This window comes from Pithys albifrons, chromosome 4, assembly GCF_047495875.1.
Source record: "Pithys albifrons albifrons isolate INPA30051 chromosome 4, PitAlb_v1, whole genome shotgun sequence".
In the NCBI taxonomy this organism is placed as follows: Eukaryota; Metazoa; Chordata; class Aves; order Passeriformes; family Thamnophilidae; genus Pithys; species Pithys albifrons.
In genome coordinates this window covers 65,179,731-65,195,170 of record NC_092461.1, presented here as the reverse complement: position 1 = coordinate 65,195,170, position 15,440 = coordinate 65,179,731, and the positions used below count along the sequence as shown (strand labels likewise).

Genomic DNA, 15,440 nt, shown 5'->3' with positions numbered 1-15,440 from the left:
CTAATCTATGCAACTTTTTTTTCTACCCTTGATTTTTCCCCTTGCTTTGTTCTTATAGGTGTATATACCTAATTTTATGGTGATTTTATTTAATTAAGTATATAAGAAATATTTTGAAATCAAGAAAATCTCATAAAACACAAGATGTCATGTAGATTCTAGGCATTTTATTTTTAATTTGTGATGACACAAAAATGCTGCTTTAAACAGCAATGGCATGAGCCATCTCTTTGGTGCCACAGATGTACTGTCTACTAGGGATTCTTCATTCATATAAATGTGAGGACAGCTTTTATGTTTCTTAGAATAATATGATATTTAGATGGAACAGAAATAGCTAGGTATAGCCTTTTGCAACAGCTTATGAAAGATTTAGCATTGTATTAAGAAAGGTATACATTATGTAGAAAATATAATCCTGTAGCACTAGACTGTGTATATGATAAATGCTGAATGACATTTTCTTGAGTAATAAATTGCCTAATAGCTATTAATGAATTATATCATTCATTAATTGATTGATTGATGAATTCATTAATTTGAATTAATTTTAATGGACTCATTTCCAGAATGCTAAATCTCTGAAAATAAAGTCTAGTGGGAGTCGACTGTATGTCCAGAGCAATACTATGCCCCACTGTCACAAAAGCAATGTCACTGTGAACAGCATGGGAGGTCCAATTTCACCTGCACATTAGAAGTGATCCTTATATTCTGAGTATTTCTGTGGAGGGCTGTTACTCATCTTAAAGCAAACAAGAAAGGAATGATCAAGTCAGCTTACAAATATGGAGCTGCTGAGGGGATGTGAGTGGCTCTGCTGAGAGTGTGTGAGTGGCTCAGATTGTCACCATGTTCATTGCCCACATCTGCACACTGTTGGACACACTGTCATGCTATAGTAACCTGTAGTATGTGACAATTATGCAGCATAGCCATGAGCAACTGAATTGAATAAATAGTTATTAAGCAAGGTCTTCAGCTTGTGTAGATTGGCAAAGCTCCATTTAACTTATTGAGGCTCTGGCCCTGTGAGTTGTCATATTATTTGGAAAAGCTAAATTGTGTAAATATTCATATTCTCTGATGTTTGATTTTTATCTAATCTAGCTGAACATATTATATCTTATAAATTGCATATTAATATACCAATTAATGGTTTTTTTAAATTATCTGACTAAATTTTCTCTTTAGCTACTTAGCTTGTTTAGCAGCAAATCTAGTTTCTCCATGGCAGTAGTAAAACAAGAGTTGAACAGAAGGGTCTTAGAAAATGTAGTAAAATCTGAGACCTTTATAAAGGATGACACTCTGTACACTTTTGTTCATGCTAGTTCTTACATATAAATGCAAATGTACATATCTTTCATTGCTGTATGTAATGTGATTTAACTCTAATTGACTGGAAGTTGCAGAAGTCTGATTTTGAGTTGAATATGTAGATTATAGTTAAATACATGATTTGGGTCTTTATAGGTATATATTTTAAAGTCTCGGCTTTTTCCCCTAGCTCAGTAAAAATATATAACTTTAGGCCGGAAAGTGCTGTACCGTGACCATTGCACAATGACACGAATGTGCAGTGATATTGTTTCTCTGCTTTCTTTCTTTTTCCCATTTTCTTTAACTGTACCCCATAATGCCAGGTCCATATAGCAACACTGAAGTATTAGATGAAAATGAACTTGAGTGTGTGAACTATCCTGCAACCATTTCTTGGAGAAGACAGAAACTTACAAGGTAATATTTTAGCTAAAGAAGTAAAAGTATGAATGTTTCACTTTTTCTTTTATTTTTAACTTTATGAATTAGTCCTAGTTTACTTGTTTCAATTGGTGTCAACATATTTTTGAATACTATTAGCATAGCAATGAGGCCTGTTCTCAGGTTATTGAATGGTGTGTTGATTTCTGAAATAAATAGATATGCAGTGTGAAGGACGAGCTGTCACTTCGGGAGAGCTTTGCTGATCTAAATTAAAAGGCAGTTCTAATTGAAAACTGTAATAGAAGGAAGGTTAGGAAAACAGTGAAACCACTCTATCCCTTTCAAATTTCATGGGGCTATGATGGAAGATACAGTAAGAGGAGAAAAATATGTATATTATATGTCAAAGTAAACAATAACATTAACTTAGACTGAAATAACCACAGGAAAATAAAAATGTTTTCATTATTTTCATTATAACTCATTTTCTTCAGGATTATTCTTACTTTTTGGAAGTGACCTGAGGAAATCTTGTCTTCCTGTTATTTCCCAGTGAACTTAGATGTAGTTCCAGCATTGAAACCAAGCCTCCACTCAATTCCTCAATGGCACTTCAGGCCACATTTAGGTTGAATGTCACTGAGAAGAGTGCAAATATTCCTGTTAAGTTTAACAGGCTTTTTATATATTTCTAATGACCAAACATTACAGTGTTTTTCATATTCTTTTAATGACATGTCTTTCAAGGGATTCTTGCATTCTTGCTGACGAGCATTTATAGAGCATGACAGTCGAAGTCCAGGACTGTGTTGCAAAGAACTGTGCTTTTTCTCTGTTTCCCTAGCTGGATTTTTTTTTCCCAACAAATGAGGAAGTTCAATGAAGCCATTACAGAAAGTTAAGATTGAAGATTAAAGTAGTTTATATTTTATCCCATCCAAACAACTACCGTGTATTAAGCACTGTTTCTTCCTTTTTTTTCATTCCCACCCTGTAAGAGTTAACAATTGAGGCCTGTCTATAGCTCATTTCTATAGTAACAGCAAGACTGAGACTTTTTTATGGGCACCTAATAATTAGAAAGTGCTAGAAGGTATAACAATATAATGAATCAAAACTGATAGACTTGTGGGTTTCCATAGAAACATGTATAATTATGATAATCGGTCCCTGGCGTACCCTCAGAATCGTATACATTCAGTTAAATGCAATAAACATTAGGCACTATTTAGTGAGCTGTGATGCAGATTAACAGTGTGAGATACAGGGAGGCTATGAATAAAATTGCAGTACAGTTTATCTCAAACTAATTTCCCAGATTGCTTTAATAGATGTGCTATGTGGATGCAAAGAATTGAAAATGTATTTTTGTTAGTGGTAAAACTAACAAAGATAATATTTCATGAAGTGGCTGACTGTGAATTTTGGTGCAGCTCAAATTGTACTGTGGCATGTTATTGCATGGGAGATCACTAAATCCACTGAGAAAATTACGTAGTGGGGTTCAACTGAATTATTTATTTTTTGAATATGATATAGAGATATTCACATTTCCTGTGTCCCTCCTGACTTATTTATCTCTTTGCCTGACTCCCATTTTAGAAATATGCTTGCTGGTGCTCCTGGTCTAATTCTAACTGCATCACTTCCAAAACAAACAAATTTCTAGTGACTTCATATACAGCTGCTCAACATTACAAGACGTATTTTCAGTGTCCTGTGGAACATTGTAGATTTTGTCAGTTATTTGATTTATGAGTAAAAAGGTAATTATAATTCTGTGTTAGTAATTTCAAGGGTATTTAGAACTACTTGTAACTCTGCATTGGCTAAAAAATCAGTTAGATATCCGGCATTCCATTTAAAGGAAAAAGCTATTTATAGATGTCAGTGCCCTATCAGACATGATAACCTTAGAATTGCACTTGGTGCCCATATAAATGTGCATTTACCTTAAATGTACTCATTCCCTATGCAATTTAAGGGAAAGTTGTTTTTCTGAATAAATTCATCTGGTTTCAAAATTAATCAGTTTGGCCTGCTGTGCTTGTGCTTTTTCACTTTTGTTCTTGCTTGTGACTCAGTTACAGTAATGGTTATATGTTGGCTGTTGATTCAGTTCCAAAGACTTGGCTTCTTAGGAATCCTGTGCAGTGAACAGGAATTCTGGGGCAGCTCACAAATTGCTAAATTCAAAAGTCTTGTTTTGAACATGGGACTGCCTGTCTTTGTTACTCAGTCTTCAGGTTCCTGTTTCTGCTAAAAAGCAGCACCTTTTATCAAAATTTTTTTCACATCTAGTTTCCCCTTTGCTTTACTGCTTGTCTAGTACTAAAATGCCAAAAGCTGACAGGGGTTTAAAAAACTATTAGACAAATTCATAGAAGAAAATCTATCAAAGGCTACTAAACATAGAAATAACATCTTTGGGTCAGGATGTCCCTTAGCTGTGGATTTCTGGTGGCTCAAAGCATATACCGAGAGAGCATCATTGCGTGTATTTCTCCTATTTTCCTCCCTGGGCATTTGCTATTGGCCACTCTTAAAGACAAGATACTTGAGTTAGATAAGCCTGTCATGTAACCAAGAACAGCCATTGTTGCATTTTCATATAAAAAGACTTGGCTGCTAACACTAATGTGATAAAACATTTTCAATAGCTTTCTAGAAAATATGATATGCAAGCTGGACTATAAAATCTTTTTTGTTTCTTCTCCTACTTTTTTCTTTTTTTTTTTTATGTGATTTACTGCTGACATTCTGTCATTTTGAAGCTGGAAAATCAGTTTCTTCCTTCTTCCTGCTGCCTCTGTGGGTGGCCCCTGGCTGGGGAAGAGCACCAACAGAAATGCTCATGACAGAGGAATTTCCAGTTATCCCAGTCTTTTTCCTCTACATTCTTCATGACACATTGAATATCATTATTCTCTTAATATGATCAGTTAACTAAGAGATAATATGCCCTGCATATTTAGTTTAACCTGCTTTTCAGAAAGCTGGTGCAGAGAATCAAGTATTTTATAAACTGGACATGGCCCTACTGTACATTACCCTATTTGTGTACAAGATCTTCCCAAATTCAGAAAGGACGACTACCATATGAGGCATGAGTGCCTTGGGACAGCAGCCCAGGCAGGTAGTGGTTTTACTCTGTTGGAAGGACAATGTCATGGCACAGTCTGGCTGCCACTGGGGCCTTCAAGGATATACATTGCAGCCTTCAGCATTCATTTGGAGTTGCCATTTCAATAAGGAATGACTTCCAGCTCAGACAAGTTAATGCTGCTGCCATGGGCAGGAAACAGATATTTTTGACTTATCTGGAAGAATAATGGACTGTGCCAGTGCTCAAAGAGCACCAAGTGTCAAACCCTGATCCTTTGTGGAGCTGCAGATGTAGAAGAAGAATGAAACATGTCAAATCAACAAACTCCTACATGTTTATCACAATGGAGGCCAGTTGCTCATATGGCCATCCTTTAACACATCTCTTTATACAAAGCTGCTTCTCTGTTTTCATGTCTATACTTTTGTTTCTGTCCTGCGAACTAGCACACCCTGATGATGACTAGTGGCCTCTTATAGGCTGTGTGCTCCTCAGGGCCTAGCCTGAGACCCGTAGAGGTTGATGCAGGAAGGCATTTTTGTCTACGTGGAAGCTTACACCTGCTACTGCTATCTAATTAATAAATAGGTTACCTTCACTGTATTATTCTGTGCAGCTGGCTGATCTTGCAGAGCTGCGCCCTCAGTTGAACACACAATCGCAAGATGGTTTTTGAGAATTTGGTCCATCAGAGCCTGCCAATGGGTAGAGGATCCTCTTTAATGATTAGGTCTGCTCCAGTGTCTGGCCACTGGTTCTCAAACACAGCAATAACCCCTTCAGTTATGTTTCCACTTGTTCTTTGATAATGTAAAACAAAAGTGTCCTCTTGGGGCAAGTTTCCTGTCACTTTCTGAATTAAATTTATTTTAGACCCCTCATACACATCAGTTCTTGGCTTTCACCTCCTGCCTGTTGCTAGATTTCTTTGTGCTGGCAAGCATCATGTTCCCCTGTGATTTCTTTTGTCATGGCAGAGTGAACTCTTTCTCATAGCCTCACCTAGACTGTTCATAGCCATATTTTTATCTTGCTTCTTTGTGAGTCAGAACTCCCTACAGCTCCACTTGTTTTTTCCCATCAAATTGACATGGATTACTTTTGCATGTACCTGCATTTCTAAACAGGAGCTGTTTATCACATATGTATAGCTACTGACTAAAATTCCCACAATTTGATATATACAAAAAGGGTTTTTTTCTGTGCTAAGTAAAAAAAAAAAAAAAGGAAAATCCAGTCAATATTTAAACTAGGAGAACTCAAATGACAGGCCAATCAGGATTTGAACATATTATATTTCTACCTTTTTTTTGTTAAATATATGTATCAGTTCAGATTATTTATTATTTGCCCATGTTGACAAATAGTTTCAGACACCCACAAACATTAGAGCTACAAAAATTTTCCTAACAAATTATACATTTTCTTTCTTATTAAATAATAGAAAAAATATTTTTCTCTTTCAAGGGTAAGTTATTTTCACATAGATATGTATGTTAGAGGTTTGTAGGAGGCACACTGAAATTTATTTTTACTACATTTTGCTAAACTGTATGTAATTGTAATGGTTTGACCCATGGCTTCCTCAGTAACCATTGTATCTAAGGAAGTTACAAATATTCCACACGTGTTTTCCACGTAGCAGGGGAGGAGTGGTTTTGGTTTTCCTGTCCTTGGCTGGGGAGCTGGTGGGAAGGGCTGGAGTCTGATCCCTTCGGTTGTTGGTGGTTCTCCTGTCCTGGGTGAGATTGTTTCATGCTTGTTCCCCTTCCTCGAGGTTTTTAATTGTGTTTTCTGTTTCATTTGGTTTTTTTGGTTTGGTTTTGTTTCTTCCCAATTTTCTGGTTAACCATTCCCCTTTTCCCTTTTCCCTTTCCCCTGGGGGTGGGATCCTACGTACTGTGTATACAGTGTGGTTGTGAATGTTAGAAAATATAATTTCTTCTTTTTATTCAGTTCGGTTTCTTTTGAGTTTTTTTCTTTTCAGGTTTTTTTCTTCCCTTTGCTGGGAGAGTTCTGGGAGGGGGAAGGGGGGGCCAGTCCAGGGTTGGTAAAAAGCTAGGCTAAACCTGCAACATTAATTCAAAAACTTTAATTTCTACCGGATTTAGGTTCTCTGGAAGTGATGACCACTGTAATTGCATGCGACTGACCATATAGTCTCACTGCTAATCTTAGCTTAAAAGCTAAATCTTTGATGAATAGGGTGACTGGTTAACCTTAAAATTCCATTTTGTGTAGTGTGTAACGTAAGTTCCCTCTTTACACTAAGAAAGGCTATGTCACAGGCTGCCTGTGTAGTGATGCTGTGTATGTGGAAGAGACAGAAGACATTAACAAATACCCTATTCTTCCTGATTTAACTAAAACATTGAGGAAAAATACATTTCTGTCTGACTTGTATCCTACTTAGAGAAAGGGCCTTGCCTTCATCCCATGAGATATGAAGTGGCCTGTGCTTAGGCATTTGTGTGAACTTCTTTCTTCTTTATTTGCTTGTTTAGCCCATCCATCTTCAGAAGAGACAGACCATAAATAGTCTGATTCTAGCCCATGAATTTTAAAAGCTTTCTTGCTTCTATAAGTTTAGCTTTCCAAGCTCAGGTGGGGAAGACCTATATAGACCCCATAGCTTAACCACTGGGCCTGTGGGAGACAGGTTGGGTGCGACCATTCTTATGAATCATACTTAGTGTGACAGCAATGAACTAACTGTTTGCTAAATTACCAGTTCGAAAGTCTCAAGAGATACTCATAAGCTGAGAGATGATTTTTGTCTGATCAGAGAGCAGGTCATTATGGATGGTTTCAACATGTTCTGAAAAATAATCTGTAATGGGTGACACAAAGGAAATGTTCTAGGAAGAAGTGAGATGTACAAAAATAGTGTCAGTGGGCTTTTGGCAAGAACTGCAAGAATATGGGAGCTAAATATGAGAAAAGAAAATGGTCTTACAGAGAGTAATGAGATTCTGAATGTGTGAAACTGGAATGCCTAACATTCACAGAGACACATCTGGCTCTCAAAATAAGTGACATTGCTTGCCTGTGTTCCCATTAAAGCACAGGAATTACAGTGTTCTTGTACAATTGTGCAACCTCCTGCATGTGTACTCATCGGCATGCAGAACCTATCCAATTTTCAGTTCTGTTCCACTGTTTGCAACTTTTATATTTCTATCACAGTAAAAGAGACTGTTTTGCCTGTTTGCTACTTTAATAAGTATTTGAAGAATTTTTAAGAAAATAAATCTCTCAAATGTTTTAAAGATAGTTTACTTTCTCTTTCAGGGTCACAAGTAAGTTTCCTCACCTTGCAAAAATTCCATGTACTACAGTAAAAGGGAGACTGAAGATAAATGTCTGAGTTCCATTAGGTTCTCAAATTTTTTGAAATTCTGGTCTTAGTACACATATACTTCTTGCAAGGAGGAACAGAAAAAGATCTCAAGAGATATAACTAGATAACTGTTTACTTATCTCAAACATGTCATTGGAGAACAGTTACTCATCAGTCCATTGGTGTGCAGAATTGCCTAAAATATTAAACAAATAAAAAATGAACATGAAGCCAAGGAAGAGTGCTTGCTAAATTTGCTTCTTATTCTAGTGATTTACAGACCACTTCTGCAAAACTGGTCCCCTCAAAGTTCTTCACATAATTAATCAGTTCCTGTTATTAATATTGTATCTGCAGTTTGGACTGTCATGCACAGAGTTTTTTGTGTAACTCAACATGGCTGTCAGCTCCATCCGAGATACTTGCCTCTTAAGTGAATTACTCCAGCTGGGATGAAGTGGCTCCATTAAAAGATGTCTAAAAGACATCACAGAATTACTTCACTCCCAATAGCATTTTTTTAATCATAACAATTTTTCTGCATCAACACATATAATGAAAGGTATCATACTATGTATACCATTAAACAGGCTTACACTTTGGACATTTCTTGTATTTCTGAGTTTATGCCATGCTCCTGGTGTTCATACAAATGTCATTACAATACCCTTTGTAATACTTTGGGACTTCTTTTTTTAAAAAAGGTGTAAATACATCAGAGCAAGGAGATAGAAGGGCTGACTTCTTGGTAAGAGGGCTGTGACTGTACTTTTTGAAGAAGATATATATCAAACTGACTGTCAGTCAACTATTTGGTGGAGTTGTGTGAAGACTCACTTTTCCATACCAAGGGGGAAAAAATCCCTGAAATAACTGTAATTTCCCTTTTAAATGTATGTAAAGAGGAAATGTACTGTACCACATTAGTGCAACTAGAATGGAGATGGGTGTTTTTCATGAGGGTCTGCTTCTGTGGGAGCAACTATGATGTTTCTTTCCTGTTTCCTTTGGGTTGAAGAAAAAAAATTTAGAAAGGAAATTGGTTTTTAGGAAAAATGTTCTCAGATCTAGCAACAACTATAAACCCCCAAATTTTTGGATAGTACAAGCAGAAAATGTTGTTTATCTGTTCTAATAAACCCACCCTATTCTGTGTTTCAGATTTCAGATTTTTTTAATTGTTATTCATTTAAAAATGATTAAAACTACAGGGAGTGTTTCTTATTTGTTCTTCCCTCTATTTTATTAATAGTCTTATTTCATCCTGAAGGAAAAAAAAATAGAAGGAACTGGGGAAAAATTATTCAGCATAAACTTTTGAGGCTCCCAAACCATGCATAATTGTTACTTTAGTTTCTAAAAATAATACTTATGCATCCTCATAACTTTAATTTTTATGTGAAAGAACATATATAATTTTAAAAGGTTATTTTAATTAAGGCTGCCAGCTATCTTTAGTTTAGGTTGTTTTACAAATAAAGAAGACTTGACACATTCAGTGTTTGAGGTAGACTATATTAGGGTTCAAGTTTTAGTACCAAATGGTATCACCTCACCCCTAGTCGATGCGCAGGGCAATGCCCATAGTGGTATGTTTGACCCTTGAAGGTAGTGTGGTGTGTGATGTGACTCTGCCTTTTCCTTTGAGGGAGCAGAAACTCTTTGGTGAAACTGTCAAAGCTTTTTGGTTAGTAATAAGCCTGGCACTGCTGACTCTTCCGCCCCTCTGCTCCATGCAACCAGAGCAGTCCTGCAGGATATCTGTAGCTGAGTGCCTGCATCCTCCCTTGCCCTGTGACCTTGCTTGCTGGAGCCCAGCAGCATGATAACATACAGCCTGCCCTCCAGGACTGCTGGTCACAAACAGTGACAAGTGTCTGTGCAGCCATCAGAGAGAGCTGACACCCTACTGATCCCTGTGCTCAGAGGAGCTCCTTGCTTGGTGTGATCCATGGTTGTAGCATACAGACCTGGCCTTTTCCATATCCTTATGCTTCGTTCTCTTACCAAGCAACCCACACAGTAAATGTGTGTTGGTAATATCAACAGATTCAAATGGACATGTTCCTGTGGTTCACACATAACATTCCAGACTGAGAGGCAATAATCTTGACCACAGGATGACAGTGCAGTGCCCACCAAACTCATGAGAGAGCAATATTGTACCTCACTCACTGTCTGCAGTCTCCTCAATGGGAGAAATGTAATTGTAACCCATTCTTGGTGGCACCTCCACATGCTACTGCTACACTTTTTCCCATTATATAGCATGCTGTAATATTGATTTGCAGTGAGGTTTTTCTTTGTTTCTTTTTTTCCTGGATTTCACTGGACAGAAAATAATTCACTACCGCTCAATGGATTTTCTTTTATGGAAACCATATACTTTTACATTTGTATCCATTTGAACATCAGCATACTTATCAGAGCTTTCCATTTGAGATTGTAAGAGATTTTGGCTATACCTAAATAATAAATTCTGATGAAGCCTATGTAGCTGTCCTGAGTTCAACTAGCCAAATTACATGTGAAATATTTCTGTAGTTGGACCTCCGTGGCCCAAAGCTGGGTGATAACTTCCAAGAAGTCTCCTTGTTACATGTCAACCCTTTAGGGGCTTGAATTTTCCTGTGTTTTATCAATCACTAGAATGCACTCTGAGAAGCCAAGTATAAATGTAAGTAATTGAAACAATATACAGAGAAACTATGGATACAGAGAAACTAGGTGTTGATCTGAAATTCCTTCACCATTGAATATTACAGTGTATGAGGCAGCTGTTTCAGGACCTGAGGTATACTTCATCCAGTTCGGGCCAGCAAAGAGCAACTTCAATGGTTCTCACTCAGGTAAGCAAGATAATCAATGAAAGATGGGGAACCTGTATGCCCTTAGTATGGGAGGAAGATTAAGAAAGCCTGATGGGTGCTGCAGCCCTTTAGAAGCCCCAAAGTCTGAGACACCTGGGAAGAGAAGAACTACCGGAATTGCTTTTAGTTAAATGTAAGGCTTATTGAATGTGAAGAAAATTAAATGAAAGTTTGAAAAAAGACACAATGCCCAGTAGAAAGGTCAAAGGTCTTGGAAATACAGAAGGACATTATCCAGTTACCAAGAATATCCAAATATTATAAGTTATGGTCTATCGGCTTATGTTTTAAGAGTTTCTGCATTTATAACCACCTCAGGAAATCTTGGTCAGAGAAAGCTGCAGAACCCATAAAGCTCTCCAAGATGAAGAAGGGCTCTAAACCAAATGCAGAGAGGGAGTTTCTGGCTGTGCAGTAGTAGATTAAAGTGAAGCTGGCTTACGGCTCCTCCAGCATGTCACTCTGAGAAATATACATCAAATACCTACATCTACTTCGCAATTCTTTTCCTATTTGTTCTTAACCCAAGAAAATAATCTGTTCCGAATTGTTCATTTAGCCTTATTTTTAAGAATGAGTTTTATAGGATACTTTCACTGAACAAAAGTTATTGTTATTAACTAAAATAAGAATATATTTTTACACATTCACTAAAAGACAACTTAAAGTATTCTAGTGCCCTGAACACATTGTTATGTTAAACTCATAGAAGCTTTGAATTTTAAAGGTAAAAATACTATGTATCCTCATTATTCATGAGACAATAAGGTCAAATGCAGCTTTACCATATGTAGAGTTTAGGAAATCTCAAGTGTATAAGGCTGTTAAGATTCAATAGATCCCGAGGAGAACAGATAAGGGCACAGCTGTTTACGTATAGCACCTCCTCAAATTCCATATATTTTCCTAAATTATAATCTGTGGAAGGTTAACACAATAGAGCAAAGAAAAAAAATTAAATAAAGGATTTAGGTTAAAGAAATTTAGGTACTTTACATTGTAAATTCATGCAGGTTTTTTTTTAATATTTGAAAGGCAAAACCACCATGATATGTTTTAATAGTTTTGTACACCAAGGCTATTAGCTACATCTGGCGAGTTTAAAAAGATAACATCTGAAAGCCAAGTTATGGAAAAATTCTTTTCAAAACATGTTTAAACAATGGTGTTTGCATGAATTCCATTTTTTTGCATCTCACCTTTATTATAAATAATCTGCTCATTCATATTTCAAGTGAAAACAGTGTTGGGCCTACATAATAAAAAATGCATTTCAGTTTGTAACCTAATGTAACACTTTCAACTGATTTTTTCCTTTGAAAAAATATTTTTATTGCATAAAATAATATATAAGGGGCATAAAATTCCCCCTTGGTTTTTATTTAAAATATTTACAGTACTCCATAAATATGTCAACTACTTTAAAAGAGGTTAGTACTGAATGGATTGATTAACTAGCTAGCTGGATACATAATTAATATCTCAAGGTCCCTTTTTAAGCTTGAGTACAACAGCCAATGAAAACTGATGTGGCTGCTTTGGGATGAGCAAAGCTTTTAAATGTTACCCTTCAACACACACAGCAGTCTCCCTTTCTTCACAGAACTGTGTTCTCATCCATAATTTTAAGGGCCTTTGTAAATGGTGTAAGCAGCAGGACCTTTGGTTCAGCAGCGGTGATTTTTTACAGTTAAATGTGTAATTCTCCAAGCGGAAGGACAGACGCTTTGGAGGCATCATTATTCTTCACCTATCTGTCAGAAACTACAGAGGATCTAGCTGGTTTGGTTGCAGTTCTTTTATCTTCAGTCTGATTTCTACAATTTTTCAAATAGATCCACAATGTATTCATCACACCATGAGCAGGCATTTCAGGCCGAGCATCACCAGCTATGTAAGTTCTGAGATGAGTAAACTAATTTCCCCTGATTTCAAGTCATGTGAAGCAGTGGGTGGAAAGGTCACCCTCATTAGTGGGGAGAGATGCTGCTGCCCTGGTGGCCAACTGGCTCTGCACTCTTTTAGTTATTGATCTGGGAACATACAGAAGCAGTCAATGACTGTAGGGTAAAGCTCAGCTCTCTCTTCTTGAGGCTTTCCTAGGAAAGGTACCCAAGGTTTCCTTCTGCATCCTGGATCTATGCTTCAGGTAATTAATGTTAAGCAAGTTAAATAACTAAAACCAAAACATTCAGATTATTAATTCTTCCTTGAAAAAAAATCTTTCAGGACAAATCCAGGGAAAATTTTCTTGGCATTAAAAAACCCTATCAGGGTAAGGTGATGCGGTTTCAGAAAAAGTTTTCAGAATAAAAAATCCTTCGGCAACTAAAGCATATGAAAATGTTTCATTTCCAGCATTTCCTTGTGTTCTCCCCATTCCTGACCTTGTATGGCTGATCCAGAGCTAATGTGGGATTGGGATCATAATGCCAGTGAAACTGCAGTTGGAGTAAACACCATTTCTTGTAGAGGGGTCATCCTCCTCCCTGGAATCTCCTAAGTGAAAATGATTGAAGTAAATAAAAAAAAAATTAAAAAAATTTGAGGAACATCTTCAGCATCTAAACAAAAATCAGTTCATGACCGAAGCAAGATATAAAGCTTCATCAATTCTGAAAACAGAGGTGCACACCAATTGCGTGGGGGTCTTGTTAAAACAGCATAAAATTCTAAAATGTGTGTAGGTTGTTAGTCTATTGAAAACACATTAGAGTAAGACAAGGAGAGAGAGGGAGAGGTAAAGCAAGTGATACTGCTTTGGGGTGAATATTTAGAAATTTTTTGAGTTAATTTTCTCAGATCACCTGGTCAGACAGCCTGAATACTACATTTCAGTATGGACACTCAGATTCAACTGCTTTCTCCTTTTAGGTTGAAGAAAGATGATTGATTCTCCTGCAAAAGAAGGAAAGGTTAAAAGACCATTGCTTGGGAAACTCTACCCTTTCTGCGTAAGTTTCTCACAGGCCTGTTGACTGTCAGAGTTCATGGCAGAATTCAAGGAGAAGATCCTAGTTGGAGAAAAGTTTCTCTCCTTGGTAGCACATGAGTCTGTACAGGTGCTAATCCTCCATGCCCATTCTGGGGCAGACAGTCTTGTTTGAAGGTAGTCTTGGAAAATAATGTTCTGCTCTCAATCCAGACTGTCAGGTTAGGCTCCTGCATGACAAAACACATGGTGAATTGGTCTGTGCCCAATGTACACTCTGACAGCAAGAGCCTCTTACAATAAAATAATATGGCAAGTGTCCCAACCTTCAGAACATTCTATTGGATTCAAACCCACTCTAATTTGGGTAAAAGCACCCTTAGCAGGAAGCTGGGTATACATACAAGGAGTAGAAGCAACAGCAGCATGAGAATTGACCTAAGACTCCTTGCTCCCATAGGATGCTGGGCCATACTCACCATGTTATAAGGTCAAACCAGTTTTTCCTCTTTCTTTGCTGATGGAGGAATAAGTGCTAGCAAGTTATCATGGCATGTATATAGGAGCAAACTGAAAGGGAATTAGAAGGAAGCCATTGAAAGCAAAATCTTAGAAATACTTTAGTTAGTCTCTGAAAGAAATTACTTGTATTTTTCATATATTAATACTTTTAATTATTTCTATTTTTTGAAGAAGTCTATAATTTCTTTAACCTTTTCTTCTGTCATTTATTTAGTCCTTTTCTAATCTTTTATTTTCATCATTGTTTACAGTTGTAATAGGACAGTTTGTATTGGGTTAGTTCAAATAGATAAGTCAATTTTTTCTTAAAGATTTTCTTTCATTTATTAGTGAGCCAAATAGTGACTTGCACAGAAGCTTTCCAATATAGGTACCTTGAGCTGATTAGCACTTTATTCTGCTGTCATACAGTGGCAAGATTGCCTGTTATAAAGAAGAAAGTCTATTCATTCTTTTCCTGCCTGGATTTCACATAAAAAGAGTAATTTTTTCTACAGGGAAACTTTATAAAATGTTTTTCTTCTGAGAACTGATGATTGCTTTTTAAAGTATTTCTCAAAAGGGCTATTCTTTTTAGAGGAAAACCAATGACACAGTTCTGTGAATGAAAGAATGAGCTCTCCAAAATGATTGATGGTGCTGTCTTGCTTCTCTTGATTGATTAGTACTTTGGTTCTGAAACTTTGGCCCACAGACCATCTGTGTCCTGCAGAGAACTTGCTACTAGAGTCTTTAGAGAGGAGACAGTTCCTCTGCTTCATTCCTGCTGTTAAATCATCTTAAAAACAGTTAAATATTCATGAAACATTTTACTAATCGGACTTCTTCTAGGAAAGCAATGCTAAGTGGGGAAATTATTTTTGCTTCTGAAGAAGTTCCCCTTTTTAATATATGTAAATAGCAAATAATAACTTATTTACAAAGCCCTGTTGGCATGAGTGAATTGCTTGGGGTACTATACAA

At 36.7% G+C, this 15,440-nt stretch overlaps 1 long non-coding RNA gene across 1 annotated transcript; it reads left to right on the top strand.

Annotated features, from left to right (window-relative positions):
- Nucleotides 1-6,481: 6,481 nt before the first annotated feature.
- LOC139670946 (uncharacterized) lies at nucleotides 6,482-13,978 on the top strand. The gene is made up of 3 exons (XR_011697610.1): nucleotides 6,482-6,555; nucleotides 10,919-11,002; nucleotides 13,898-13,978. It is a non-coding gene; the product is annotated as an uncharacterized lncRNA (long non-coding RNA).
- The last annotated feature ends 1,462 nt before the right edge of the window (nucleotides 13,979-15,440 follow it).